The sequence below is a fragment of the Notothenia rossii genome, assembly GCF_949606895.1.
Source record: "Notothenia rossii genome assembly, chromosome: 5".
Lineage (NCBI taxonomy): Eukaryota > Metazoa > Chordata > Actinopteri > Perciformes > Nototheniidae > Notothenia > Notothenia rossii.
The window spans coordinates 57,013,697-57,028,113 of record NC_136903.1 but is presented as its reverse complement, the minus strand read 5'-3'; the positions used below and the strand labels follow the sequence as shown (position 1 = coordinate 57,028,113).

The window sequence follows — 14,417 nt, the reverse complement described above, 5'->3', positions numbered from 1 at the left end:
ACTGAGCGGTTTCACACAAAAAAATGTGTAACTTCACAGTTTTACGACACATTATTTTTTTTTTGACTTGCAAAATGTTCTTTTAATTTGACAAACAACATATGTGCCATTCGTGGCACAATTCAAACGGGATCGAAAGATGACTTTTCTCTCTCCATTGACTTCAATGTATAATTTTCCGCTTCCGGGGTCCCATGGGTCGGAAGTAGATGGGCGGGACTTCGCCTCTCTATAACTTTTCGCCTAGGGCGCCAGTTCTGGGAGGGAAACATTTTTTTTTTTACCGTTGGAGGTCATCCTAATTTTCGGCCTTGATGTAACAATATTCATAATTAAGTAAATGTAACACCCTTTTCACCCCGGTTACACGTTTCATTTGCCCTGTACGATGGGCGCTGTAAGTGATGAAAATGGGGGATGTTGGGTTATCTGGCGCCCGCAGCTCACAGCCAAAATGCGAGTGAGCGAGGGAGGCGATGCTGGTAGCAGAGGTAAGGCACACACACCAAATGTTCAGGAATTGGTTAATACAGCGAAAATCAAAGCTGACGATCTCTTGGTTTGATATTTTTTCCCCCCCAGACAACATGGACATAAGAAAAAAAATGTCAAAGAAGAGGAAAGTAAGTCATCAGCTGGTAGCAGTTAATCAGTTAACAGTGATGGCGGCGGCAAAAGCGTCTCACTTCTGGAGAGGAGTTTCGTCTTTATGTCATGATAGAGAGATACAAATACTGAATAGTTTAGAGGTCATGTGTTGTGAGCATGCGCAGTCTGTCCTGGTGTGGTGAAGGAGAACGTGGTGTGACTGTACAATAATAAACAGAGGTGCTATCTGGGACGCTCCAAAAAGTACTAAGTTCCTGAGCTTTTGTTACACAGAAGTATAATTGAAGCCTTAACACCTCGGACGTTACACTAGTATTTATCATGTAAACAGGGAACATGACTAACCCGATCTCTCTGCTCATGTAAACACCATGATGTCCATGTAGAGATGCAGTCAGTGTGTTTTACTGGAGCCTCAGTTCGATAAGAGATTATTTTCTGAGTTCTTTAACTTCGGTACTCTCTCTCAAAATGGTAATGTGCATCATGTTTTAATTATACTTCTTATCCTTCAGAAGCTTTTTGTGTGTGTTTATGTTTTACTGAGTGCTTATAGGCAATTTCCATCCCAGTATTCAGTTAACTATTTATTTTCTGTGCACATTACATAGACTAGCTAATATTCTACTTACTGCTTGGGACTTTGAGTCTTCAAAATGTCCAATGTCACAGACTGGGACTTACTTTAGAGTCAGTTGTATTTACATTCAGTATGACTTGTTATGATTCAATGTGAAAGAGTATACTGCTCAATAAATAATGATCAGTTCACCACCTCTCTTGACATCTAGGCGCTTAAGAGTGAGTCAGAGGCAGAACACAGGGACAGTGGCGAGAGGTCCATTGTTGAGGTGAGTGATGAAAGGGAAATGACAGTTCAGAGTAAATTGTGATGTGGACTCTCATCCCGGAATTTTAAGGAAATCAGTGAGGACATTGAACAGGAAACATTTCAGTCAAGGGGCATCATATGACCAATATAGACTGAAGAGCAACATTTATTTCAACATTTAAGTCAATGATACCATTCCTAGGTGAACTTAACATCTGTATGGAGTCAGATCAGTCTCAATATTAATAAATGCTCACAGAAGGATTCACAAATGTATTTTGCGATTTATATATAAATGACTCTCCACAACAATATCTCTCAATGCACTCACAAGTATTTATTGTTGTATATAAATGTACAAAAAATGGGCATTTAAACTGCTTTTTATTAATTCAAGGACGGCTCTGAATTAATAATCAAATATGTTTCCTTTCTTTACTACTGGATGAAATTTCAAAATGTCATCATTTTCCTCATGCTAGTATAGCCACATAAAAGTATCAAACCACCTGTTAAAATGCACCAGAATACAGGAAATCTATTTATTTTTTTTCGTGGTGGGGGACCCCCACACCCCCCGTTAAAAATGTCCCCCCCACATTCAGGATGCTTCCTACGCCCATGGTCTACAATAATGTGGAGGGAGAGTCCTCTCCAGTCAGACTGAGAGGCTGATAACTACAGCTCAGTGAGGTAAAGGATTCTTGAGTGTTTAGATAGTTAACTTTAGTCTAAGTTCAAACGGTTTGGTCACAATTTATGTAAACACATATTTCCAAGGCACTCCTTTTTAATTATTGGGATAAACAGGTTTGAAATCATTCCAATGTACACTATAGGACAGTAACCAAAAATATCCTTTAAAACTGGAGAGATACAAAAAAAATGCATAAATAAATGTTAAGGTAAAATAAGATATGAATGAACAACACAAATAAAATAAGTTACATTAATTTGTTATTGGCTATGGTAGGTTATTGGTTATGTTCACATACTTATTTGATTACATCCACTTGTCTAAGATGACAACAGAGACTTTCGACCCAAAACCAGCTGTTGACTTGTGGATGCAAGCAGCTAATCGCAGACTCAACCAGAGAGAAAGTAGTAGGCCTACATCATCAGCTACCATGTCTGACAGAGAGGAAGACAGTGAGGAGAACAGTCAGCAGGGTAGTGTTGACAGCTTGTAGGATTACTGTTCGTGCAAATGTTGTCTTGTGTTCACCTCTGCATGTGTGTTCTGTGTTCACATCTGCATGTGTGTTCAGTGCCGTGTGTCTGGCAAATAAAGTCAAGAGCCCCTCAAAAGTTACGGTTTATTTCATTTTAAGGATGAGCACCAAACAACATCTCCAGGTGCTCCTTTGAGAACCAGAGCAAAACAATTATGTGCACCCCTGCATATACAGTTAGCTAACTGTCACTTACAGAGTTAGTCTGTTTTATAACTGTAAGTGTTTTGTCATATTTGAAATGACTAGGTTAGCTGTGTTAGCTAGCTAGCTTACAGCAGATCTGCAATAATATCGAAAGGAATCATGAATGTTTTTTTTAAATGCTGCGCATGTATTGTCAGGTTGGTGAAGATGTTTCTTCATCTGCATGTGTTTGGCACATTTGTGTTTTTATATTTTTATATTTTTTTTAACTGCAGGACGTATCTCCAAATGGAACTGTTTTGGGCTTTGTAGCGCATTTGCCCCTGTCAGCCACCATAGAAACGAAACCAAAGTCTGTGAAAGACTTATATACAAATACAAATGACCCCTCATAAACATTATAGCCAGGAAAAAGGCAACCTTCATGCTCTGTCTTTTTACTGTCTACTGTCATAGACTCACACATAGACACTCCGTCTCACACAGCTAATTAAGAACCAGTGATGGGCCTATTTTATTCTCGCTAATGCATATTTTTATTGCCGTCCTCTTCCAAATAACATGCCTGAGCAATTTAGCAGCACTTTAACCACAAGCGTGCAGCCCATATGTTATTATTAAAGCACGCTTCAAATAAAGCATGTCCAGAGATCACACTTGAGCAAATAAATGACACGTTGAGATGCTCGACCTGTGGCAACAGCAAACTTCTTTCCATCAAAGATGAATGATCCTACAACGGAGGACGATGAATTTAAATTGAAACTGACTTCATGACATATAATTTAAATATTAATGAATGACATAATTATGGTGTAGTATATGAAATCATGGAAAAAGGACCAAATGAAAAAGTAAACATTGTGTAGTGCACGCTTGGTGTACATGTATTTGGAATAAGATTGGGCCTTGTTGTTTTATAATGCAGATGCAATACTGTTTTATCATGATACCCAAAACAGTTTTTCATATATCTGCCGTCAGAACAAAGTGGACACGTCTGTCCGAGGCAAACACTCAAACACTCACCTTTTTAAATTGTGCTTTTCATATTTATCGGTTTGTGCCCAATAGCAGCAGTGTTTTATATTGTCCTCAGCTGTCACTACAGCTGGAAAATACTCTCATCTAATCTGTGTGTTGACCATAGACATAGCTTTGTATAATAATAATAATAATAATAATGTATAATAATAATAATATATAACAATTATTAATAATGATCATGTGGAAACAGTAATAAGTAAAAATAATGCTCTTATATATAGCCTATTAAATGCATAATATTCATTACTTAAAGTAAAACTGCAAATGTATATCTACTTCAGAAAGATGTTATCAAACAAGTATCCCTCCATATCCTTCAGGGATCAGTGTCAAAAAGGGTGGTGACGCCTGATCTACTCTAACCTAGTTTATTTTGAAGGTTTTTCAACAATCAATACCTTTTTTTAGCATCTTCAGCAGTAGCCACACTTTAAAGAGATCCAAATCAAGAGTTTTGCATGGATTTAATGTTCATTATTATGTTTGATATTTGGACAGTAATTTATTTAAAGCTTATATTTAGGGATAGCATTTTTCACCACTCAAAGTGACAGCTTTGCATGACCACAATTAATCATGAGTGATTAATCTGCAGGATTAAGTTGCAGCTTTCTTTTCAGTCGACAGTTTATATACCCAGTTTATGTTTCAGTGTGAATTGTCCCTTCTGTGCCTCTGTCTCATATGTTTAATCATCTGCTCCACCATTTTTGTGAAATGGACCATTAGCATATAGCATTGTTAGCTTTGGGGGTGAATATTTTGTCTGGCAGGACACACAGTATTGCTTCAATTTCATTGTATCTGCTCATCTAAACATAATGTTTTTTGAATAATGTTGTTCCTATAATAGGGAACATAACCATCAGCATTCACCAGCTATTATTTTAAAGGGTTCATATTCCACACTTGTATCTTAACTAGGAATGCTCCGATCGGCCGCCGATCGATATCGGCCGATACTCATTCTCTGCCGATCAATCGGTGCTCTCTAAAAATGCCGATCGCGAGAGCCGATTGCATGACGTAAAGTTATGACGTAAAATACATGACACTTTTCTCTGTGCGCAGCAAAACAAGCTCGCCAAAATGGCTTCACCGGTCTGGCAGTATTTTAAGGTGTCCGAAAAAGACAATAAAATAGTGGCTTGCAACGTTTGTGAAACAGAAATCCTGCAGCTCCACCTGCTGTGACGGACCGGTGAGCAAAGCAACACACACACTAAGAGTTAGACCTAACACACTTAGCTATTTTATCTACCTCTGGAACAAGCTAAACTAGTTATACATATATGTATTCTTCACTTTCGGGTTACTCATTAGTACTGGATCAGTGAGCTGCATGAGATACTGACAGGCTGTCAGGAGAGAGAGAGAGGGGGAGAGAGGAAAACAGAGCGCTTCCGCTCATTTCTCCCGTGTTATTATCCAAAGCTAATGTAAACTTGAATAATTTACTTCATTTGAATGTAATAATGATGTTGGTTGTTGTTTGTGGAAGCGCCAGTGAATGAGCCCCATTAACTGAGTTTTAAACATCACTTTAAATGGAAGATCCCCATAGGCCCCGCCCACTCGATCGATATCGACCGATACTGATTCCGGCGATCGGCCCCAAAATTGGCCCCTAATCGTAACCACATTCTCATAGGGGTGTATGAAGCCTGTTGCAGAACCTTGATCTGGAAATTAACAAGTGATGCCTTTAGGGAGTCTCTAATCTGATTCTTTTGAAATGCTCTTAAAATAATACGTGAAGGAAGACAAGCTTCTGTTATTCTGTATTTAGATTGGAACATCTGTTCAGATGCTCCAGCACTACTGCTCATTTGTTGCTGAGCAGAGTTCTTTGAAAGTATGCTGTAGCCAAGTGTATAAATGTAACGACTCCTGTTATAGATGTTGTAGTTCTTTTCCGATCCTCCCAGTCCTGTTCTTTTGCCGCTAAGTTTCCAGGGGACTTGGAACTGTTACAAATGTACTTTAATCTAAATACAGACAAAAACATCTGCTGTGTTAGACCCAATATGCACAATGCATTATGTAGTTGGAGCTTGCTGTCACCCCTGTCAAACTCTGGGTTCAATTGTTTTGGTCTTGATCCAAGTAAGACTGGTGATGTCATGAGCCCAAATGGACTGAGCAGAAGGTGAAAAACACTGCAGGGTATGGTACACATTTTCAAACAAGCATGGAAACAATAAATAAATGCTCTTTTTGGCAGGTCCCTTTCAGTTGAGGATTACAAAAAAATTGTACATTTGAGGATCTATTGAGGATGGTGCATTTGAGTTATTTAGCCTTTCTGCACTTGTTATATTCAAATAATTAAAACCTGCAATTCACTTTTCATTGGCCTACATTTTACATTGGCCTTGCACCACCTGCAAAAATATACAATGAAGATAAAAAGGAAACAATAACATGAATCTTGGACAAGAAATGATCCTATAGTGGTGGATTTTAATCAGGCAACGGGTTGGACTGCGGGAACAACACAATCTGGACACTACATGTTAAGGATTTTAGCTTGAGGTTTGTTTACCTTGTTAAAATAAGCGTTTTATAGACTCTAGTATGTCAATATTCTTCAATGAAAATAACTCAGTGGATGTAGTAAAAGCACCCTGGGCCATCCAAAGCAAAACACATCGATGTTTCCTCTTTGCTGCATCTGCCGTTGTCAGAGCGTATTATTGTAAAGGCTCGCTAACTTAGCTTTCACACGTAACAAAAAGTGCACCTGAGCATACATGCATTAGTGGCATATACATTTTCACTTCTAACACTCGCATTGCTCAATAAATGCATACACACGTTCTGGGCTCCTATAAATGCTGGACAAGGTCTCATTACATTCAGAATATGATAAATGTAGAAACAAATAAGAAGCACATTTATAATGCACACACAATCTTCTTCATAAGCACACACAGATACGCACACAACATATATTCATACTGAGTGTTACTTTGCACAATAAGTCGAAAAAACACGACCAAATAAACACTACAACCTCACACACACGGTGGCACACACACTGTTTGATTGGCATTGGCTACTGCATTGCTGACAAGCACGGCGTTTAATTTGCATAAAGCTCAGAGGCGATGCACCTCTCGCTCGGCTCTTCTCCGCAGGAGGATGATTGGCAGAGGCTCGTGCGCAGCCAGACGATGAAATGCGACTCTGCTTTGTGTGAATTCAAAAGAGCCGCTGACCCCCACGCCTCCGAGGGCCTCAGAGCCTCACTCAATTTCACCTTTTGCTTGGATCCAATTTTTGGACTGACATTTCTGAATGGGATCCATATCTGATGTCAGTTTGATGGATGCATACAGAGATGACCCACATTAGCAAACAAATGGCAAACGTTTCGATGTGTCTTCCCTTACGGAAACAACTAAATATATTGTCCTGAAATACAGAAAAGGAAATATAAATATTGGGCTCTATTTTCTCAAACATTCGAAATGTGGCCTTCTGATGATGATCATAAAAGCTGTTGTAGTATGCAATTTAATTACATTAGGAACTATGGCTGTGCAATATGGAGAAAGTCAAATATCACAATATTTCTGAACAAATAACCCAATATCAATATTGCAATATCAAAGGGTTGACTATATATTATTTGTCAAAGTATTGACCAAATTCGGTTTTTGATGAATAATCTTAAAAAAAAGCTATGTGGATGTAATGGCTAAGTGGGTAAAAGCACATAACATAAAGGAACATCTGCGAAAAACAAATTTAGAAAATGATGTCACTGTAATGAACTGTAATGCAGCCTTTACAACAGGAAACGACACCTGCAATTTTACCATCCAAAATCTAAAACGATATCTTGTCTCAATAACTATATCAATATTATATCGATATATTACACAGCTTGTTTGAATACTCGATCCTAATTGGTCAATTTGCACATTCCAGAGGTCTGCCATTTTTTCACTAACGGATGTATAGTCACATCAATCTGAAGGAAGAAGTCCGGTCAATTTAACGTCAGCTGTGGACAACAAACATTTGTTTTTCCCCGTAGAAAACCACAAAGGAGTACCTTTTGTATATTCACTTTTTTATATCTGTGGAGAGCACAACACGTTGGATTGATGATAGCTTAACTGAGCCCAGTAAATAAAATAAAAAGAGAGCAAGAGAAGGAAAGAGGTTAAAGGAGAAATGGACGTCAGATAAATCAGAGAGGAAGTAAACACTAACAGGAACACGGTATTGGCTCTGCAGTGTTTAAAGACTGTTTAATGGAACAGAAAGTGAGAACAGACTTCGACAATTAAAGAAGACCTCCATCAGTGCTGCCTTCCTTTTTAGTTATGTTGCTGTTTCCACAGTTCTAGCCGTTGGTTCGCAGTGGAAGGAATATTTTCTTAGGGGAAGCAATCCGTTCATTTTTAAATCAATTCAATAACTTGTAAATAATATTGTGCGTCAAGTCGTTCATTTATGTAGTCTTGTAACAAACATGGTAATTTGCAGCGAGGCGGTCATTAATGAAAAGAGAACACTGACAGGGTGATCAGGATCCAGAAGCAAAGCCCTATAATGAACCTAGTAAAATACTTCTACCAACTTGATTAAACAAAATAATTGTCGTTCTACACAAGGCATATTGTATTAAGACACCTTGAGAAATCTGTCGACTCATAGACAGAAGCAGGAGCTGAGCCCACTTCAACACCTGTGCATATCTGCCCATTCGCTGTGGAATGCATACTGGAGTAGTGTCACATTGTCCATTTGGGCAATTTATCAAAATTGGGTTTCACATTTCCAACCTTTGCTTGTATTTCTCTTTTGTATGTTCTGAATGGCCCCATTTGACCAACTTTAGGAAGGCTTAGTTACCTTTTGTGTCCTGCGAAAGTGCAAAGCTTGAATAGAGGTTTTAAAAAGTTCTCAAGCAGCTTTATTTGAGAAGAGAGTTCAGTGAGAGTTGATCCGGGGTTTTGTGGAGCAGGTCAGGCAGAGGGTGCAGGGCTGTTGGCTGGAAATGGACTTCAGGCAAGGTTAAATACAAAAAAAGTAAACATGGGGAAAATACACTCTCTATTATGAGAGACTGGGTGTAGGGTTAGTACCACGTTGGTGAACTGGCGAAGACATGAACATTTGGTGTAACTTTCCCATGTGTTTTTAGAATGTATGTTATTAACAGCTGTGTAAACTAATTCACCTTGGTTACAACATATTCCAATTGCGACACTTCTGCAGAGAAACAACGTCAAATGTCTACGGATGGTTCTCAAGCCTCTTTGGCCACCTTATCTGCTTCTCCTATCTCAATCCATTAGTCAACATTATGTCTCACTTAGATAGAAAAGCACTGCTAATGGTCTCTAAAATACGGCTTCATACACAGCTTACATTTAAGCTTGTGCAGTACATATCTTTGCTTTGAAATCCTATGGTACTCAACAACTCCAGCGAAGGAATAGACAGAGAAGGCGGCACACTGTAGGAGAAATCAATTGTTACTCATGTATTTTAAAGTAGGGACCCTGGAACGGCTGAAGTAACTTTCAACAGTGATATTATATGGGCATGATGCACACAAAAGAAGCGGGGATGTCAGGAATTAGGAATTAGGAAAAGTTGCTTCTATGAGTGCAATAATTACAAAGAGTCTGGTAATTTGCTTGTTTGGCACTAACTGGAAATTATGGTTTGTTTATGTTATTTTGTGATTAAAGGAGCCCTATTGTGCTCATATTAAGGTTCATATTTGTATGTTGTGCCTCTACTGTGACAGGTCTCCTTGCTTTATTCTTCAAAAAGCTGTGGAGGAAACACAAGGAGTTTAGCCTGTGTAGACCATTTACATGCAAAAAAATCATATAACGCACTACAGGAAATAGAAAACCCCAAAAAGCATAATAGGGCCTCTTTGAGAACAAATTGAGTTTCTGCAATATAGAAGCACACAGGTTGACTTTTAAATTAGATACAGACTTTACTGATAGAGGGGGATGATTACAGCCACTGTTATACTGTAGATACAAAAAAAACATTGACAATTAAAGTGATTGGTTAAAAACAGTTTCACACAAAACAAAACAAGAAATTCCTTCCTCTTTAGTAACGAGTAAAAATCCCACCTCGCAGCCCAATTTAAACGTTCTTTCTTCCTGCCTCGACTCCCTTCTGTCTGAATTAGAAGAAAAAAAAGAAAACATTAATCCAATAAACTGCGAATAAAAACCAAAGTTGACTGAAACAGTGTGAAAACAGTGCATTTATATATTTATTTCTCTGCGTTACATCACTTCTCTGAGTCCCGCAGGGTGACTCGATTAGCATAATAATTAAGCCAGAGCTGTAATGCACAATTTTTTCCTATATTACTGCAATTGGTTTTGAAGTTTCAACCCTCTACACACTACCCCCCCATCCTTCACCTCCTCCCATATCCCAAATAATTACCATGCATTTAAACAATGGAAATGAATTAGCAGAGTGCTAATTTCTCCCAGACTTCTGCGTGTGTGTGTGTGACTGGTTATCGGCAATGTGCGAGTACACCTCTGAGACTTTGTGCAAGTGTGTGTGTGTTTTGGAATGTGTGTGTGCAGCTCTCATCACTTCCTCATTACATTCACTGATTGACTCAGACACACACACAGACCGAGGAGTGTGTGATAGAGTGGAAGAGCACACAAGGAGGGGGGGAAAACTTTCATTATGAAATTGAGAATGAGGATTCAATCAGACCTCATTTAAACACTAATGTTACTCTTCTCTCTCTCGCTCCCTATCAGGGATGTTTGCTTGGATTGACATGATTTATAGTGAACTGCAGTGAGAGCATAATGATGTTCCCGGTAATGAATTGATTAGCATTTAAATAGCAACGAGAGCTCAGTGCAGCAGAAATGTGCACTTGTACAGGTTAAAGTTCAAAGCTTGTTGGAAGATTGTCAAACAGAAAAAAGGGCTTTGCATAATATAAACATTTGACAGTTTTTATTTATTTAAGAACAATAGGAGCTCATAATTAAGGTTTACTTGTCGTATTATGGGTGTAGAAAAGGTTATAGTTCAGCTGTAAACTACTCAGTATGAAGTGTATTCCTAAAATGTCAGCAATGTTTTTAGGGAGTAACGAATATGTTATAGAAATAAAGTGAGTGTCATCTAACTTCACATGTTCAAAGTTTCTTCTGCAGTTAAAACTAATCAGATATTCATATACATCACTCCTACTGATCGCTGATTAATTCAAGTGTTTTAATTATATATCATTAATCCATCAGCCTGATTTATTGGACAAACCAAACAAATGATTGTTTTCGTTCTAGAGGGAACAAGTGACGTTTACAAATTACAATGTAGGAGGCGGATGTTAATCAACTCGAGTAATGTTCAATGTATGAGTGAAGTATTGGTAAGTATGAATATGAATATTAAGTATGAGTGCATTAGCATTCATGCTCACAGCTAAACGCACAATGAGTAGGATTTGTTCGATGTGGTTTGTCAAAACAACACTCATATTCAGACCCTCCTCTCCGCTCAACAACTATAGCAAGAGAGTTTAGCTATCTTCAGTCTTGCTAGATAATGTGTCTCAATTCTGATACTCTCCTTAGTACTTCACTTTGAACACGTGCACAGTGGCTGAATTTTGACGAGGTGAGGTTATCTTAAATCACACACTACTGCTGTGCCCTCTCATGAAGTGGTGATTGCCACTGATAGCTAGCGAGCTATCTAGCTAGCAACTTTATCGTTCAGGGTAGTTAATCATTACCAACTCCTCGAAACAATTAAAGAGGGATTTTTTTACGACACTAGTATAGTGGTACATACTGTATATTATATAGAAAAATGTATTATATTTGTATAGTTCTGTTTTGAGGGAATAACCACGATAACAGCAGTAACTTCCGTTGATGGCGGCCGTTGATTGCTAGATGTGTCCTGCCTTTCACTTTCAACCTTTTGAACGTCATGAGAGCAGCATCATAGAATAATCAGAGGGATGAAACCAGGATCGGCTCTAGAACAAATCGAATGGGGGGGAAAACATTTATCAAGGGGGGGCCCACAGTGCCGTCAACAACCAACACACAAACACCAACGAAACTTCCATTTAAAAAAACATGCTGTAAAGTAGTGTTAATTTCGTTGACTAAAACTATGACGAAATATGTTCGTCAACGACCTTTTTTTCCATGAGGAAAACGAGACGATGACGAGAAGGCACCGACGGCAGTAAACAATAACTTTAAAAAAAATCATCATGCAAGATCGTTGACGAAAAGTGACGAGACGAAAATGTAGTTTACTAAATAAAAACTATGCCAAAATCTCTCTTTACTTTCGTTGATGAAAAATGAGGAGACGAAATATTATCAAAGATAACGTTACATCTCTGATAGTCAGTTTTTCTCCCAGCAGTTCCATTTCCGGTGCTGCGGCTGGGCAGTAGCTTTGTGTCTGTGCTGCACGTGGCGCTACATTTGAATTACACCGGCCAGCGGCACACTGTGAACTGTCAGGAAGACTCGGGTCTAACTCATGGTCTAACTAACCTTATTTAACAGTTAATAAAATGGCAACAACAGGGCTTGGGAGCACTGGTTGCACTCGCGTTAACCGAATACCTCCCCGTCAGCACGAGTGAGTGATAAATTGTGCACTCGACGGGTAATAATGGATTATGACGGAAATGTTACAATCCTGTCCGTCAAAATGACTGACAACGAAAAAGTCTAAAGCCACCACTGCTTGGGAGAAAGAAACAATGTGATATTTGGGCCCATTTTTGCTACAATGAGGCGGAGAAAAAAAGCGAATGCATTGTTTCATCAGAAGGGAAGCAATGTGGCCATAACACAGCTGGTAAAAACACCACAAACCTGACCAGATACTCTCTGCAAAGCTCCATTCTTAATCATTCAACCTGTGTTTTTCATCAAATAAGGTCAAGATATAATCTTATTTAATTGTATATACTAAAATGACAAATAATTGGTTTTGGCTAGACTAGACCCACTGAGATAACCTACACTAAAGTTAACTATCTAAACACTGAGAGAGTCCTTACCTCACTGAGCTGAGGTTATAAGGTCCTCTCAGTCTGACAGGATTGGACCCTCCTCCACCTTGGTGTAGAAACAGCTCTTTATATCCGTTAGCATAGCTAGCTAACCAGATGCTAACAACAACATTCCACATTACCGCTCGCGCACTCACAAAATGCACTCGTGCCACACACACACACACAGAGCCGAGCTTGAATGAAACACAGAGACCCATGTACTTGTACTGTACTGTATATCATATTATTTTCGATGGCTTTACTGTATAATCAGTGTAACAGATGGACAGATCACCACTGGGCTTTCATCTAAACACACAGCCACGGAATGATAACAAAACAAAGGTCGGGGGTCATAGGTCAAGCAACACACAAATCAGAGAGCAGCAGTGAGCACACCACAGGCTGTGTTTCATATTTGTATTTTTTATTTCTGATGTATTTCACACAAAAAAGTTTTAACTTATATGATTTAAAAAAAACAAAAAACGGCAAAGTGGCAAGGCTTGTCCACCCTGCGTTGGGGGGGCACAGTGACTCATTTGGGGGGGCATGGCCCGCGAATGACCCCCCATGACGCCGACCCTGGATGAAACCCTCTTTAAATGTCACACGTATGCACACAGCACACACAGTGAAATTTAACCTCTGCATTTAACCCATAGTAGGAGCAGTGGGCAGCTATTGTACAGCGCCCGGGAAGTGTTACTCATAGTGTATTTTACTAAACTTCGCAGTAAGAAGTACTTACAGTATGCACTCAAAATATCACATTGAGGTACCCTACTTGAGTATGATATTTGAAAAAACATAACAAGAAAGGATAATTTTGCAGAAATTTCCTGAGATTTTGACTTACAGATGTAGCACCTAATTTCGTGCGTCCCTACCGCAGTGGGGCCGTGATCGGCACGGAGTTGATCCTCGCCGAAAGGAAAACCCCCTTATGACGTAGTGAATACGTTTCAGACTTGATACGCCCCATTGATAAATGATAATGAAACCAGCTGCAATGGATCATGGATCCACCAGGGGGAGCAGTAATTAAAAAACTGCCACACTGGAACTCATGTGAAACAGCTGATAGATCTACAGGTATCTGATATAGCAGATCTTTGTTAAGATCCATATGTCACGTTAGGATCATATTCTGTGCTAAATAAGAGATATGTAATCATTTACAAAAAATCACCATGTTTTTATTTAACAAAATAATGTTGTTTAATCCACGTTGGCGTACTACAACTACAAAAACAATCGGTTTGTTTTTTCATCAGGAAATCCAGCCCGGCTCAAACAAACGATTTTTAATCATCATCCTCACGATCATTTAATATATCATATGTTCGGTGAATTGACATGAAAGCACTAACAAACATGAATTTGCTGTAATCAACTTCATTAAAACTGTATTAACGTGCCTAAACTCAGTAATTCACTTAAAAGAGGTTTATTTTTAATGGAGCTTCGTCATCTCACCACG

General features: G+C 38.8%; 1 protein-coding gene across 1 annotated transcript in view; it reads left to right on the top strand.

The window, feature by feature from the left end:
* Positions 1-419: 419 nt before the first annotated feature.
* Positions 420-14,417, top strand: part of LOC307042104 (uncharacterized protein) — a 62,662-nt gene continuing 48,664 nt past the window's right edge. Inside the window, exons 1-2 of the mRNA XM_079685823.1 lie at positions 420-491; positions 1,401-1,460. The gene's annotated coding sequence lies outside the window, so the exon portion shown is untranslated. The remainder of the gene's footprint in view (positions 492-1,400; positions 1,461-14,417) is intronic.